This window comes from Astatotilapia calliptera, chromosome 6 (genome assembly GCF_964374335.1).
Source record: "Astatotilapia calliptera chromosome 6, fAstCal68.1, whole genome shotgun sequence".
NCBI lineage: Eukaryota > Metazoa > Chordata > Actinopteri > Cichliformes > Cichlidae > Astatotilapia > Astatotilapia calliptera.
The window spans coordinates 13,108,552-13,122,106 of record NC_137427.1 but is presented as its reverse complement, the minus strand read 5'-3'; the positions used below and the strand labels follow the sequence as shown (position 1 = coordinate 13,122,106).

At 39.2% G+C, this 13,555-nt stretch overlaps 1 long non-coding RNA gene across 1 annotated transcript; it reads left to right on the top strand.

Moving 5' to 3' along the window:
- The first annotated feature begins 10,141 nt into the window (after window positions 1-10,141).
- LOC145429395 (uncharacterized) lies at window positions 10,142-12,968 on the top strand. Its single transcript, XR_013909629.1, has 2 exons — window positions 10,142-10,652; window positions 11,140-12,968. It is a non-coding gene; the product is annotated as an uncharacterized LOC145429395 (long non-coding RNA).
- Window positions 12,969-13,555: the final 587 nt, after the last annotated feature.

Sequence of the window (13,555 nt, the reverse complement as noted above, 5' to 3'; positions counted from 1 at the left end):
GATGATAGTATTGATGGTCATGTTGAAGTTTATGCAAACTTTAAAAAAAAAAATGGGTAAGGTCACACACACCACCACAGACATTGTGCATGGAAAATGTGGTACAGCGTCCATGACACATTTCCTGTTGTACATTTGTAGAAATTGTGTCTCCACAGGAAGATGCACATGTGGTAAGTTAGTTTGCTTTTTCTTTTCTTTAGATGTCTGTGGGTGGGGGTGGGGGGTGGGGGGTGGCAGGCTGGTGTGTGCGTTTGCATGCATATTATTCAGTTAACAGTTTTGTTATTTCACCAGTAACGTCTATTGAGGTAATATATTGATTACTGAACTCTCTAAAGCTTAATTCATAAATTAAAATATTGATAGCTAAAACCTTATAATGCCATCTTCAGTAACAAGATAACATCAGCTGTGTTTAATAAGGATGGCAGTGACTTTTATGTCAATGCTTTCAGCATGGTAATAGCATTTTTATGTTTTACTACTTTTTTTCTCTTTTCTATCTTTAAAACTTTAAGGATTTTACATATGATGAAACTGGACCTGAAGACCAGCAGACTGCGAGGCCAATGGTCTTGAGTGCAAGTCTCACTAGAATGAATGCTGATGTTGACTCTGAAAGTCTCTATGCAAATTATCTCCAAGACAGTCAATAAGCAGTGATAAACGATTCATTGTACTCTTTTGCTCAACTACTCAAACATAAAACTGAACACAATGAACAAAAAAGTAATTCTATATATTCCCTTGTTTACCTACCACAGGCAACCTGAACCTGACAACTGTGACAGGAAATAATTAGAAGGGAATGCTGTTAAAATTTCATTTTTCTTTTCTTTATCATATAGCAGTGTATTGTGTAACGCATGTATGAATGCAAATAATTCCAAAAATTAAGTCCAAGTCTATTCCAAATGATCAAAATAAGGATTGGAAGAAGGATTACTATCAAAATAATCCTACAAGCAGATAGATGTTCTGTACACAGAGCATCAAACATGTGCTTTATCCTGTGTTACTGATAAGCATTTTCATATTTTCCATCATTATACTGTAAATGAACGTCAATTTCAGAAACACAAGCAGAACAAGAAAAAGAGAACATGATAAGGAAGGTGAGCAAGAAGTTTTAATTCATATTCAGGTCTCAAAGATGAATAAAATAAATATTTACCAGCACAAACAAATATCCTGCACTGTGCATTAAACATCACATAGTTTCTTAGTGAGTAGACTGAACAGCACAAAATCTAAGCACAAAACAGCACAGTGCTATGAGCACAAAATCATCAAAAACCTTTTAACTTATAAGAATTAAAGTAATCATTCACTTGTTCTGGAAAATTTGATATTTTTTAAGGTAAAAAAAAAATACATCATACCGAAATATTCAACTCAGTTCAACTCAACTCGGTTTTATAGTGCCAACACATAAGAGTCAACTTGATATTAAAGACTCTTTAGTATTACAGAGAATCAGGTGATAAGCAAATACACTGGCACAGTAGGAAGAACGAACTCCCTTTGAACAGGAAGAGACCTTTAGCACGGTCAGGGAGATTTGGCTGTGAATAAAAGCAGGACTCAAACTCATTTTATATCGAGGACAACATGCAGACCACTTTGATGCTAAGTGGGCAGCACCGGCGAAACTCCCCTTTCTGTCAGTGTAAAGATGTTTCATTACACATTAAATGCCTCAATATAAGAAAAAGAATTTCAGTTCCAAAAGGATGTCTCAGTCTTCCAACATGATAAAGAAATACTGCTTGGTAAATGAAAGAAATGTGTCAGCATGACTGTTTGGGCTTAAACTGTAAGAATTAAATATGTATATCTGTTAGCTCAAAACTGAACCCACTGAAAATGTCCTTATTGTGGACTCATTGCAAAAAAGAAAAGAAAAGAAAAAAGAAATCATTATAATCAGTAGGATGTTTTCTGTTATTTAGTTACTGTTGTGTAGTATGGGCCCAGGCCTTCAGTTTGACACCTCTGAATGAAAGTGATAGGCTTTTTTGTATTTATTAAAGAGACATTATACAGTAGACTTATGTTACCAAGCATAAACATTAGAATTGTTTTTAACAGTGTAACTTTGACAGCTGCGTCTTCCTAATAAATCTGAAATCTGAGTGTTGTACTGGATTCTGATGTATAATTGTCTCCACTGGTTCTATATTTTTTGTGAAACTGACTTCATGAATTGAAATTCCTATTGAAATTCTTGCCAAACAATGGCCATATTATTTTTATCTGTCCAAAAGCACAAGGTAGACCAAGCCAGATGTTTCAGATTTGCATGAAGACAGCATCTCTCAAGCTCAGCTCTGGTATGTGACCTTTTTTTTTTTCCTTGGCCTGTTGCGGTGGTTTTCACTCCTAACTGGTCACGGCAGATGGTTGGCCCTCCTTGACACTGGATCTGCTAGTGGTTTCTACCTGTTAAAGGGAGTTTTTTCCTTCCTACTGCCAAAATGCTTGCCCATATGTGTACGTCTGATAGTTGGGATTTCTCTGTATTAATGTAGGGTCTTTACCTTACAATATTAAGTGCTTTGAGACAACTGTTTTTGTGATGTGGTGCTATATGAATAAAACTGAATTGAATTGGGAGTAGCTCTTGCAGAAGATCCCTTGATTTAAAAAAAAATATTTTATCACCTGTTAAAGTTTACTTTTCTTGCGCTTTGTGATTTCTGTGAAGGTTAATTGGTCATTTTTGTTCTGCAAGTGTTGTAAAGTCAAATTTTACAAATCCACGAGTTTTCTACACATTACACTGCAATCCAGGAGGAACTATGGAGGAAATTATGGGTTTTCAGCAATGGTGCTGATCCACCTGCAAACATGAAGACTGTAAGGTGTTATATGGGCAATATTGTGGGTGAGCTTGGTGAGCTGATTAAGACCAATGGGAGCACAGTGAAAGGATTAAGTTCATGGAGCATTGCAGTGAGACGTGACAATACTCACACTTCCTGGACCACAATGTGACCATAACTGGCTTCAAAACTTTTCAGGAGACAGCAACCTTAATCTGAGCTGTAGGAAGAAATGTGGATTACACTAGTTGGGGAAGTTGTGTAAACCTGGATATGTAACTGTGAAGTGACATTTTTGTGGCTTCAGGACTGAACTGCTGTTGAAATGCACTCCTATTACTCACAGAGAGAAATCATCCTTTCTGTTTCAATCTGAATGTGATTTCAATCAACACTATGTGCATTCCTCCATTAACTGACGCAACAGTCGCTCTAATGTGGCTGTGGTGAATGGCTGTAGATATTTAATGGATCCAGACTGCCCTGTGCACCACTTACTGAAAATGCAGCTGAACATTTTCTCTGGCATCACAACACACGCAAAAATATTTACCATCTTTTACAATAATACCTGCATTCATTTTATATTTAAGCTTACGCCTATTTAAGCTTTAGATTTTTTTTTTTATTGAATATTAAAGATGACATTAAATCTCTCTTTTGACATTTTCCTTTTTGATGAATGATTTGGTAACAAACCAAAATGCTCAGAGTAATACACAGCCAGGTGTTTTGGCTGTTTTATGAATTTCTGTTGTATTTCTTCTGCCAGTATGTTTTGTTTTGTTTTGTTTTTTTACTCTTGCTAGATTCATTCACACACAGAGGCAGCTGAAGTCACCTTGGCAGCGGGTATGCCCTCCAGTAGCTGATCTTGTCAGACTCAGAGTGAGAGCAGCTTGATGTCGTTGTTATTGTCGTTGTGTACATCACCCACCAGGGAAAGAGTATGTTGGCCTGGGATGTTCACTCTGTTATCAGTGACAGTCAATGACACTGCTACTAAGTGAAAAGGATTAGCCATCTGTTTCTCTCTCTGTCTTTCTTTCACTCTCAGTCACTTCCAACCATACACTATACTGGTTTTGTTTGAAGAAGGGTGCAAGAAAATTTAAGGTAGATTCATTAAGTAGGTGAGATGAAAACTGCCTGAGGGTACACACTGCTCAGTAAAATTAACAGAACGCTCAATCATCACAGTGAAACACCAAGTCAGTTAAACTTCATGGATATCAATTAGTCCAGCTTGAAAGTGTAAACCATTATGAATCCGTTTCACCTGCATGGAAATGAAAGTGGCAACAGGTCACTGGAAAAGCAGCGGCAACACAACTCCTAAAAAATAATTACAGGTGATTGCCACAAACCATTAGCATCTCCTTTTCTCTCCTGACCTTTTTGTTCTATAATTTTGCTATTTGCTAATGTTCCTCTCGCTTCTGTTGCATGAGACATTACCTGCAGCCACTCAGGTTTACCCAGGGAGTCCAAATGCTTCAAGATACCATTGCCACGTCTGCCAGTTGCAAGGTTTAGTGTGTCTCCCAGTGCAGTCTCAAGAGTGCGGAGTAGATACCAGAAGATGTGTTGTTACATTTAATTGCAATTTACAACAAAAAGCAAATAGATATTTTTGATTTTAAAAACATGACTGGTTATTAAACTATGAAGGATAGCTTTGGGTATAATGGTTATTAAAATATATTTATTCATTTTTAAAATATTAATTCATATTCTTTGCCAAATTAATAGTGTGGACTGTTTTAGGCAGTATTACACACAAGTTTCTTTTTTTCTCTCCAGTTGGTATGGACCCCCAGTCTTGCTAAATTATCCTGTTTCTGACTCATCTGCAGAAATATTTTGAAGGACTTCAGCCAAATTTTACTAGTCCTTTATTTATCAAGGTAAAAAAATCTCATTGAGATTAAAAATCTAATTTCCAAGAGAGACCTGGCATCATGTCCACAAACGTCAAAAATACATGTACCACATAAGTACATTTAAAACAAACAAAATTTAAAACAAATACAATATCCCGTTCAAACATGTGAAAAATATACAATAGCAAATCAATTAAGAGTGACATTAAAAACAATCGCACTGAGTAAAAGAGTTATCCGGTTCCTTTAAAATGGACTTAAACTCCCCCAAGGTAACTAATTCTGATAATCTTCAGTTCCTTCTGCAGATTATTTCAAGAAACACAGACAGAATATTTAAAAGCCTTTTTTCCTCATTCTGTTATTTATTTACAACGACACATTCTGGTTGAAATATACATTATATACATTTGTGAGCATGGTGGTCATTTAACATGAACCATGAGATCAAGTAGCTAATAAACACCTTTACGATCTGTGTTCTAAAATTAGATTAACCCAATAACAAGCATACCTAAAATCCTTTAAGCTCATAATTACAGACTTGAACTTCTGATGTTGCATGTACAAAATGATTTGTTCCAATTAAGTTAATTTACTTCCCTGGACTCTGAAGCTGAGGGGTTGGGGGTGGGGGTGGGGTGGGGGGGTTGGGCTCATGACAACGCTCCCCAAATCTTTTTATGAACTTCAAACCCTCTTACAAGCAGCTATCAAAGCCTAAATATGGCTTCCTGCCTCCAATCCAGCTGAGGCCATGCATATACTCTCTGATCAGGATCCTGCACTTTAAACTCAATTTAATTTCACTGAAATAGAATAAAGATTATAAAGAGATTGCTACTCAGTGTGCAGTATGTCATCTGTCTAGAGCAGTAACAAGGGCTAATTTTATCTCACTGCAGTGAGATAAAATTAGCTACTTGATCTCATGGTGAAATGAACAGCATGCTCCCAAATGTATATAATGTATAATGTAAATAACTTTAAAGATTCAGTCACACAATAGTAAACATAGAACTGCAACCTCCTTGCAACCAGGAAAGATCATTGCAATCTGTCTAAAACTGAGAGTGAGTAGTTGCAGTGATCCACTGGTTGCCCAGAGGTTTAGAATTTGGGTTGCAAGGCAATTGCACAGGTCACCTGGTGGAAGGCAATTCAGATTGCAGTCATTCAGAGTCCGTCTGTACCAGTGAGTGCAATTCATCTGCTCTTCCATTTATTTCCCCAAGTGAGCATGGAATATAATCAATCACACAAATGCAAACTCTGCTTGATTTAGCACCAAAAAGCACCTTATATATATGTGATAGTTACAGCTAGGGAAAGAAAGTAGACAGGGAGATGTTATTATAACAAAGACATTACTGGCACAGCTGCCATTAGATCAAAACTCTGATCTCAAAACTCTGATCTAAAACTTTGACTCTGTGCCTTAACCCTTTACTCACTCTTCACTCTAAGTGTTTAGAGTGAAGCCCCACATATTTATGCTTTGCATTAACACTAGTATTTTATTAAAACAGAACAGAGCTAAACTGAACTTTATGTGATGAGATAAGAATCCCAACACATTTTGTTCTCTGTACAGTGGACAGAGCACGCTCCAGTATTTCAGGATTTTAGTAACATTTCTACTAAAAACTCATTTCTTTTCTCAGCGGTGCACACACAGCGCAACTTCTATTTTTCTTTTTTTACTTTATTTGATAAATGTCATGTCATAACAAAGTGATATATGATGCTGATTGTCTATTAAAATGCAGTGATTATGGTGTGACGTGTTGGATTAATGCAGTGGTTCTCAAAGTGTGTGGCGCCCCCCACTGGTGCGGCGCAGAGTTCTGACAGGTGAGGAGCAAGTTACCTGGCAGGAAAGTCATGCAGCGCTAATGTTTAACATAGGAATCACTTTTATGTCAGAACAAAGAAATTCACAGCAGTTACATTTATAATATGCGCATCCGCTGAAAAGCTGCAGCCGTGTGTGTAAGTTGACAGCCACAATAAAAAAGTGTACTGAAAAGTGTGAACATGTGGTCGGATCTGTCGTGCATCATTTACAGTGGTGCCGAAACCCAGGACTGGGACACAAGAGACCGAACCACATACTCACACTTTTCAGTACACTTCTTTATTGCAGCTGTCAACTTACGCACGCGGCTGCAGCTTTTTAGCTACAGCCTACGCACTAACCCTAACCCCACTGAATCATACTTCTTATTAATCTCTGGCTCTCTTCCACAGCATGTCTGTTATAGTGTCTTCCTTGTCTCACCCCAACCGGTCGCAGCAGATGGCCGCCCCTCCCTGAGCCTGGCTCTGCTGGCGGTTTCTTTCTGTTAAAAAGGAGTTTTTCCTTCCCACTTTTGCCAAAGTGTTTTCTCATAGGGTGTCATATGATTGTTGGGTTTTTCTCAACAATTATGGTGGCCACAGTGAAGAGGTTAACAAGTTGAGCTGATTAATGGTAGAAAAACTATTATAATAGTATAACCAATGACAAAAAACTGCAAGCGTGTTGGTTTTGTTCTTTCTTGTAAACAGGGGACACATGATATGAGAATAATGAAAGAGAATAAAATGAACTGCTCCATGGCTTCATGTTTACTGCATGATAGATTATAAATCTGGCTGGAGGGAAACAGAGCCGAAGGGAGGACATCTGTGGTGCACTTGTATGGACAGTGGGGAGGTAACATCCGAGGCCCAGCCTTGCTGAAGGCCTGTTCAAGGTTGTTATATTCTAAGGAAAGCAACTACTCAGCTCAAACAAGATCCTTAACTGAAGTCAGGGTGGACGGAAAACAGGTAGCAAGAAAGAAATTACCCCACCTACCAGCTGATCAATCAATGATAGGATTATTGAGACGAGGGAAATTATATCAGGTGATATAAGTAAAAAATCTTTGTTTAAAGTTGTGACTGTCATCATTTCAGAGAGTGTGTGGCTCTGTTTCTTACTTAGAAAACTTTTCTCAAAACCACAGTCAACCAAAGCCTGATGTGAAAGGAATTTATAGCCTGAACAGAGTCAGGCAGATAACAGGAGAAAGGGCAGGAAGTTTATTTGAGAGCCACAAGTCAGTACTCCTGCCATTACTGATGTGTGAGTCTTTTTTAGCTTCATTCTGATGCAATAAAGGTGCTCACCCACTTGGATCTTCCACCGAGGTTCAGTAGCAGAGAGGCAAGCTCTCTGGAAATGCATTGGCTCCTCTTGTTGTGGAAAGGTGGAAGGAAAGTGGGTTGATAGCACTTTCTGTTGAGTCATTGTCTTAAGGTTATCATCAGTTTTAACAAACAGGCAAACTATGGAGTGGAATGTCTTGGTGTCTTTATTTAATCATCGACACTATGTGAATACACTTATGGGTCATTCCACCCTGTCCATAGCTTTTCATACACTGCAAGGATGTGAAAGGCTACGGAAGACCCGGCCAGACCATAATTCCCCAGGTTAATATATCAGGCTTCAGTTACAATAGAGAAAACAGCACAATGCAGCACAGCTTTGGCAATCAACACACAGATCCCTGCCTTTGAAGTGGTCACTTTAAAGACAGGGACTAGGTCTGAGATGACTTTATTTTCAAAATGACACTGTTGCATGAACGTGGCGAGAAAATGGCTATAAGACAGGGATCCATCTGCCACCAGTTTTTTTCGATTGAATGGGGTCAAGTTGGTAATTACATTCAATCTGTTTGCAATAATACTGTGATTACTTGTGATAAATCTCAAATCTGTTGCCTTTGCAATTCAGCTGTTTCGTCTGCATCAGACTTGTAGTGCTGTACAGACCCAGGGATGGACACTACCAGTGAATCACATGAAATCAACACGGCAGAAACAACTCTCAGCCACAGACTAGGCCTTATCTAAATTTATAAACAAACAGATGCACCAAGTTCATTTTAATAATGACCAGCAATCTGCAAGCTTGTGGCTCAAAAATGATGGAGAAGGTAATGTACTCAGTGTAAGCATGTGTTTTACACATGTGTTTCTTGCTTTAAACAGCATGTCTGTTCACAGAAATGAGAGAAAACTGAGGAAAAGTGAATATCTATATGATATAAGGCTGAACTCTTATGTTAAAAATTGCTAGGGTCCATGTATTGTCCTGACAATCACTCTCATTTTCCAAACCATCTGAGTGTTTAAAAAATACTCTTACATGGTAAATGGAGATGGGTTTATGCACTAGGGCTGTTGTTTGACATCCCACAGTTAGAATGCCTTGCTTTGAGGAGCATCTTTGAACAAATGTTATATGTATGGTTTGTTGGCTTTGCAAATGATGGTGAAGCTGCTGTGATTGGCCAATGGAGAGGAACAGCAACGTTCCTAAATGAAAAGATCGACTTTATCCTGACCCCAAATTATTATATCATTCACAGATTTGTGATCCATGATGCTGTAAAACACATTACAGAGCTAAGTAAACTTAATATATCTGTTACTTTTCAAACTGTCTACTGATATTGGTAAATTGAACAAGTTGCCTCCTTCCCTATGTGGATATTAATAAATTTGTGTTGAAAAAGTAAATAAACAAAAAATAGAAAAAAAACAGTGGTGATGCCGACGGCAGGAAAGCAGAAAAAGTCCCTCACAGCAGACAGTTTTCTTAGAAATGTACTCAGTTATATTTAATCATTCTTTCTTTAAACTGACTGCATTTTGTGCTGTTGCGTTTTGAGATGATTTCCTATTAAATATTGATGTTAAATAGCACATCTCACCACATAGTGCTAAGTGGACATGGGATTTAATTCTGGCATTTTAAATTGTTTGTATTGTTGCTTTTGACTTTCAGTGTCTGAAGACAAAAGCATATTGTGCATATTAATTTAACTAACCCTAGTGCACTGTAACATACTATTTGAATAATAATATAAAAACCAGACAAAAAAACAGAGTGTGTCAATTAAATATTATTCAGGATTTTACGTTTTTAATCCCCGAGTCACCTCAAAAACTCTAGCCACCTTTCATCTGTAGTGAGGGTAAGCTGTCAGTCTACGGTTTAACTCAGCTGCTAATTAGGGATGGGTACCGGTAATGGCACCGGTTCTGACATAAACGGTAGTAACCAGACCGAAAAGCAGCGCACATTTCGGTGCTTTCTTTCAGTGCTTTTTTCCCCCCTGAGATGTCACACACTTTGAATTCTAGCCAATCATTTTACCTTTGCAAGCGTAGTAGGCAGGCCCAGGTACGTACGTTCTTTTAGAGCAGAACTACAGACTAAAAATGCCCAAGGTGAAGCGCTCAAAAGTCTGGCTATACTTTACAGCAAAATATGCAAACTCAGCAGCCTGCAACAAGTGCTTTAAGCTGATACTGTGATTCTGTGCAAAGGAGTTAAGTCCTGGAATCTGATGAAATACCTGGCGACGTATATGTAGCCCAGATGAAAAATATCATACTTATTCTCTTTATATTAACTGTCCACATCAACAGCGTCGTATTTCCTATGACCATTGAATGCACCTCTCAGTTCACCCCACGTGAGGGCACCTAGCTCAGCAACCAATCAGAGCCTACCCAGGCCGCATTGACCCTGTCAGCCAGGAAGTGAGGTGGAGGTGCATGGTGTCCCGGGTTTTTCTTATCTCAGCAAGAGGAGTGGAGGCATCTGCTACTCAAACCGAGAAATCCACGGACAAAAGGGAGGAAAACTCAGGATTGAGAGGAAGGAAAGCCAGCCTACTTACCTGCTGGAAGTCCGGAGTCGAGTGGCTGGATGAAGGAGAGAGGCAACGTCGGTAAGACGAGTGTTGTTCTGATGAAAAAAAACTTGTAGAGACTTACCGTCGCGATCATGCTAATGCTAGCTCGGTGTCTCACAGGCTAACACTCACCTTTCATCCGGAGAGCTGCTGCAATTCCAACGCCAGTGTGTGTTGGGCTTTTGTGAAACAGAGCAACGGTGAGCAACATGTTCTTAGCTGCTCTAAAGCTAAATTTTGTCAGTTCACTGTGAGTTTAAAGTAATCTAGAGGGTAATTTTTAGTGCATTTCTCTCTCACGAATAGGCCTATAGCGTGGAGAAATTAAGCACACTGCTTTAATGCCTCTGAACTGAACTCATATGTATATTTTGTTGCTTATTTGCACATAGTTCTGAATTTGTTATGGTGTATTGTATTTTGAGTGTCAATGGTTACTTACCATAAGTATTGTTTAATTAATGTTTACATGAATAGAGAAATATTTGAGCAACTTAGATGTTTAGTTCTCATATTTGATATGCTTGAAATTTGAATATTGTACAACAGAACTGTGAGATTTGATAAGATTTAAGATGTGATGCAATGAATATGAGGTGATGCAATATTTTGATTTTGTATTTTAACCTTAAACAATGCATCTGAAACAGACTGATTAGAATGTACATTTTATGACCTGGATTATAGGTCAGGTTTTTTGGAGAGGACGGAAAAGTCCAAGGACCAGGACGATATTCTGGTTGTGATAGATGGCGAGCCAACCACTTTGAGGACGATCCACCCCAAAGAAGATACACACCACACACTCATACATTCCAGTTACATTCACAAGGACCTTTGAAGTTGGCTATCGCCAGCTTAACTCTAAATTCTTAAAGGGCCCCAACGAGTACTTTTATTTTGTTGAGTGTGCACACTATTTATTTTATTTTATACTTTATCTGTACAAATTGGACAAATACCTGTTATACTTTGTAACAATACAAGAGTGGCTACTCAAAAGTTAACATTGTGTCCAGGTCATTATTGCTGCTCAATACTTTGGCTCCATACGAATTTGGTGTCTTCTGATTCTGGCCAGGGTCTTATTACGAGCCCAAGTAATTATTGCGCTGTAATTCACCTTTATACCTTAAAGTTGGTTACAGAAGTGGCGAGCCAGCCAGGAGCCAATTGATTTGAGCATCAATATTGAGGCAATGACCAGCATGGATTTCATACAAAAGTCTGGTGTCAAAATACCTAATGCGGTTGTTGTCGCTGGGATAACACAGGTATCTGAGAAAGATGAACAGGTCATTGACTTTCTGAAACAGTATGGTAAAATCACAAGAGTCCTTTTTGTTGATGATTCACTGTCCAACTTCTACCAAAACCTGATCGTAGAATACTCTAGCAGTTCAGCCTTAGAAGGTTTAGAACCTCGTTTACCATACACATACACAGCACAAGCTGATCCCAGCGTTGTCTATGAAATTAAAACACTCAGTAGCATGTACACTACCACGGTTGGGAGTAATGTTACAAAAACCTACTTGGCGGAACTCAAGGAACTAGCCAAGCTGAGTGGCAAAGACTACGGTGAGGTGCTGAAGGAGATGATGTGTCAGATTGGGGAGGATGTTGAAGCCATGCGACCCACCACTGAAGAACCTTCTCCCACGTATGTCGAGACCACTGTTGTATCTCCGCCCCCGCTTCTAAAGAGCGACAGTGTCACACCTCACATTCAGATGTTACACCAAGTGATACTGGTGCCACTGATGATGTTCCCCTCACTAATGGAAGGAGAGCAGCGTCCCTCTCAGTAAGTGACTTGAACCCACCTGACATTCAGAAGGTTGTGGTAGAGCATATCGTACGAAGGCAAGATGTTGTCCCACACATCCAGTCCCAGGTGAGACTCCGTTCCTTCTCCGGTAAGGTTCCCAGACCTAACAATGAAACTGATTATGACACATGGCGCACACAAATTGAACTGCTCCAAAATGATCCCAGCATGTCCCCCCTGCAAATATCCAGAAAGATCCATGAGAGCCTGCTCCCACCAGCAGCTGATATAGTTAAGAGTTTGCGGCCTGAGTCACCACCTGTGACTTATTTGCAGCTTCTAGATTCAGCCTTTGGCACTGTAGAAGATGGTGAGGAACTTTTCGCTCAATTCCTGAACACCCTTCAAGATCCAAGTGAGAAGTCATCCACTTACCTTCACCGGCTACAGCGGTCCAAGGACCAGGACGATATTCTGATTGTGATAGATGGCGAGCCAACCACTTTGAGGACGATCCACCCCAAAGAAGATACACACCACACACTCATACATTCCAGTTACATTCACAAGGACCTTTGAAGTTGGCTATCGCCAGCTTAACTCTAAATTCTTAAAGGGCCCCAACGAGTACTTTTATTTTGTTGAGTGTGCACACTATTTATTTTATTTTATACTTTATCTGTACAAATTGGACAAATACCTGTTATACTTTGTAACAATACAAGAGTGGCTACTCAAAAGTTAACATTGTGTCCAGGTCATTATTGCTGCTCAATACTTTGGCTCCATACGAATTTGGTGTCTTCTGATTCTGGCCAGGGTCTTATTACGAGCCCAAGTAATTATTGCGCTGTAATTCACCTTTATACCTTAAAGTTGGTTACATATAGCATTATGTTAAAAGCCGAGAAATGCACCGTATTTGATAGCTTGTGGCAAGACCTCACACCGTGCACATCTACTGCGAGTGTGGTGCCTGTTATCGGTCCCGGAGTTAGCAACATCCCCCAAGAACCCGAAGAGGAGAGTCCTGGCCCCTAGCCCTGCCAGTGTAGCAGAAATGATGACGGATGATGATGATGGCAGCAGCAGCCGTTCTTCTCTGCGTGAGTAGCTTAATGTTGTTCGTGTGTAATTTAAGTTGAGTAGGCTAACCACGTTATTACATTAATGCACGTAAGGTGAACTAGCAAACACTGTCGTAGTTACATGCGGTTGTCTTCTTGTTTGATGGCAGGTACTCCCTTCACCCTGGCCAAAAAGGCTAAAATGACCAAAGAAAAGTGGGAAGCAGCTAAACATGAGAGGTTTTTAGACAAAGTTTGTGGGTTT